Below are 4,303 nucleotides of genomic sequence, written 5' to 3'. Positions count from 1 at the left end.
ACTGTGCGTCTAGGCCAGATGGTAACAGGAGGCAAGGGACACGAAGTTTTACCCAGGTTCGGGCTCTCTTGATGGAGGTAAAACCCTACGTCATGCTTGATTAATATTGAAGATATGGGTGTTACAAGAGTAGATCTACCACGAGATCAGAGAGGCTAAACCCTAGAAGCTAGCCTATGGTATGCTTGTATGTTGTGATTGTTGTCCTACGGACCTAAACCCTTCGGTTTATATAGACACCGGAGAGGGTTAGTGTTACACAAGGTCGGTTACAAAGGAGGAGATATCCATATATGTATTGCCTAGCTTGCCTTCCACGCTAAGTAGAGTCCCATCCAGACACAAGACGAAGTCTTCAATCTTGTATCTTCATAGTCTAACAGTCCGGCCAATGGAGATAGTCCGGCTGTCTGGAGACCCCCTAATCCAGGACTCCCTCAGTAGCCCTTGAACCAGGCTTCAATGACGATGAGTCTGGCACGCAGTATTGTCTTCGGCATTGCAAGGCGGGATCCTTCTCCGAATACATGACAAAAGAAGTTGAATACGAGGATAGTGTCCGACCCTGCAAAATAAATTCCACATTCCACCGCAGAGAGAATAACATTTCCGCAGATCTAATGTGTTGGCTCATTTTGGAAACACGATGTTACGTCATGGCCCGGTGATTATTCGAACCGTTTCTTTTAACCAGCTCCACACATAATGCGAGGCGGTTTCTTGACACGTCTTGCCGAAGCGGAGATCATGTTCCCCTAATTACGGGATTCTCATTAATGCGGTTCATGGGTAACCCAACCGTGTCTAGGACTCCTAGATTATAGGTAAATCCTAAACAGCTACGGAGAGGACGCTTGATATTCACCCTCTTTATAAGGGCACAAGGTTTTCGCTTTTTCCCTCCCATGCTCAATCAAACCCTTCCCCGCCTCGAGTTCTAACTCCCAAAGCCCAGGTCAAGTGCTCCGGATCTTCAACCATGTCTGGATCTAGCCTTCAAGGCCGATGGACGCGCTCCTCCGTTACGGAAGAGGGCATTAAGAAGTTGAGGGAGGCCAGATATCTAATCGCCGAGGTTTTGCATCGGCTGCCTGCTCGAGGGCAGGTCGTCCCTACTCCCGAACCCAACGAGAATGTTGTGTTCATCTCCCACTTCCTCCCAGGTCTAGGCCTCACTCTGGATCCTTTCGTCAGGGGCTTGATGTTCTATTACGGGTTAGATTTCCACGATCTAGCCCCGGACTCCTTTCTCCACATCATGACATTTATTGTCGTGTGTGAGGCCTTCCTCCGCGTTACCCCTCACTTTGGCCTGTGGGTCAAGACCTTTGAAGTAAACCCGAAGATGATCGAGGGGCAACAAGCAGCGTGTGGAGGTGCATCAATAGGCAAGATGGCAGGAGCTCCATGGCCGAGAGGTTCCTTTCCAGAGGTGCCCGAATTATGGCAACGGGAGTGGTTTTATGTCACGGCTCCCAAAAGTGCCAAGTGGGCGGCTTCCCCCGCTTTCCGCTCGGGCCCCCCCACCACAACTGATGTCATGGATTAGCAGGGGTCTGAGCTGGGGTCCAGCCAAGGACGTGCCTATAATGCAAAGCCGCATCCAAGATCTCTTCGAGGGAGATTTCAATTTGGTTGCGGTAATACAAGTTATGCTGGTTTGCCAAGTCCAGCCTTGCAAACGCCGGCCCCTGCGCTTGTGGGAGTTCAACCCAGAGGGACCACATGCCATTCAAAGTTTCCTCGGCCTGACGCACGAGGAGATGTACAAGTCATTCTTCGGACCTCAAGTGGAATGTATGGATATCACCGAGGACGTGGGCCTGAGCAGTAACCGCGCCGCCAAACAAGTAAGAAATCCTCTAGCCGAACACACTGTCTTTTATTCGAGGTTATTTTTGAGAGTTCGCCTTTTGACCAGGATTGGCTAACGAAGGCGAAGATGATTTGGTGTTTGGCCCCCCTCCCTGAGGGTTTGGAAAATCCGGTATTGGAGAAGATGCTCGAGGTCGCACCTTGCCCGGAGCCCTTGAAAGAAGATACCGAGGGGGATAATACGGGCGAACGCGAGCCCCCGTCGCTACCCACTCCGACCGAGGGAACGAGCGTTTCCACGAAGGAGGACAACCAGGGGAGGAAAAGGACTGCTTCCGAGGATCCGGAAGCCGAAGCCTCCAAACGGGAGAATAAGTCTCCCATAGAGGGTCCTGCCTCGGGGGGTGCTTTTGCCGCACAAAGTCCGCGAGGGGATCAGCCCTCCAACGAGTCGTAAGTGATCCAAAATATTTTAATAGTAAGAGTATGCTATCTTTTTCCTCTGAGAAAACAACCACCACATATATCTTGCAGTTCGGGCCTCAGCCCGTCTCAAATGAGTTCCTCTTCGGGGGATCTTCTTCCGGAGATGATGGGAGCGAAACGCCTCCCCCGGACTCCTCCGCTCCAGAAGCAGGCGACCCCGACGTGTCGTCGCGGAGGGCCTCTCCGGATCCGGTGAGGCCGGAAGATAGTCCGTAGACCCCAGAAGTCCCCAGTGTCCGGCTCCCGAAGAGAGCATACAAAAGAGTCCGGCACCGCCTGGTGTGCGGTCAGACGTTCTGAGGGAGTTGGTGGGGCAAACGGCCATCTCTGAAGAGCACCGTATGTTGATGGGTACGGTGATGGAGAGAATCTTGTCCGTTGAAAGCATATTACATGAAGCCTTTATGAGTCTACTGACAGGCTTGGCGGTATGTGAGATAATATGTGATAGTACTGCACATGTTAGTTGTGCCCTGTGTAGATAGTAGCCCCTGAGACTCTGGTTGTCGTCGAGAACGGCGGCAAACAGAGGATCGTATTCCCAGGCAATAACCAGACTGCCTCTATGTGCAGGTGGTGGAAGCTCCGGTGGCTAGCCGGACTAATGAGTTTGCCCAATTAAAACGACAACTTGATGCGGCAGACGCCGACATCGAGCTTGTTAACAAGAGGCTTGACGAGGCACAGGGTAAGTGTTATCATCCGGTGAACGCCACATATTAAGAGCAGCATAATGCTAGTATCTTTAATATGTTGTGACTGCAGATGAAGCTGCCACCGTGGAAGCCTTGCGGGCGGAACTTGCCTGAGCCAAGGAACAAGCGAGGATTAGTAATGCGGCTGCTTTGAAGGCCGCCGAAGAGTTGAAAGCCGAGAAGGCCGCACATTGCGGGAGCCAGGAGAAGATGGCCAAGATGGCCGTAGGGTTAAAAGACACTGCCGACCGTTGCCGGGTCCTTGAGAAAGAAAATCGAGCGAAGGCAATGGACCTTGAGAAGGCCGCGGCGGCAGACAAAGACACCCGTTCTGCTATGAGAGCGAAGAAGGAGGAGCTGCGGGAAGCCGGGGATATTGCGGCTGGGAAACCCTTCATGCTACGGAGGAAGTTCGGAGATCCACGGTATGCCCCTCTGGATCGGCTGTGGAGCTCGGCGGATGCGTTTATGGATTTGGCGGCGAGCGCTGCTGATGCGGCCAAGTACTTCCAAGGTCAGACAGATCGTGAAGTGGACAAGCTGTTCTGGACACAATTCCACGTTCCAGAGCGTCCGCTTTCATTGACTGACCAGCTAGCCGAATGGGCCGAACTGAAAAGGTTGTCCGGACTCGCCATGAGGTCTGTTGTGGATCAGCTATGGTCGGAAGGGCCTAAGCCAAACAGCTATTTCAGCTTAGTGCAGCAGTTCCTTGATGCGGTGCCGCACATTAATGCGATGAAGAGGTCGGCGTGCATAGAAGGCTCGCGGATGGCCCTTGCCCGTGTTAAAGCATACTGGGCGGAGATGGACGCTACCACTGTTGCGGTGCAGGGTTCGGCCATTGGCCATGTGGCTGCCGAACACTATTTCGAGGAAGTTCTCGAGGGTGCTCGTTTGATAGAGGCCCAGTGCTCGAAAAATATTATGTTTGAGTGATATGTATTCTCATTGTAAACATAATGCTTTTATGATGTTTTTATAAGGCTATGTTTATACTTTTGTCTGAAAGTAGTATGATGCCTCCTGTGCGGCCATTTATGTATACATGTGTATAACCTGAAAGATTGCAGCCGTCGGCTTCAACCCCCATGCATATAATGCAGAGGTGCTCGCAAAAAACGCGTGTTCACACTTAACCCAACGTCTTGGTCCTGGTAAGGAGGTGATAGCCCAACGAGCGAGGCAACCAGACTATAATGCTTTAACACTTTCACTTAGCCATAGGAGTTTGACAGTGGGGCTACTAGATAGCCCCTGGTGGCTCCGCACTCTCCCGATCGCGGGGTGCGTATATGCCTGGCCGG

This window comes from Triticum urartu, chromosome 3A, assembly GCF_056163025.1.
Source record: "Triticum urartu cultivar PI428250 chromosome 3A, HENAU_Tu73, whole genome shotgun sequence".
Classification (NCBI taxonomy): domain Eukaryota; kingdom Viridiplantae; phylum Streptophyta; class Magnoliopsida; order Poales; family Poaceae; genus Triticum; species Triticum urartu.
This window is presented reverse-complemented; position numbering follows the sequence as displayed.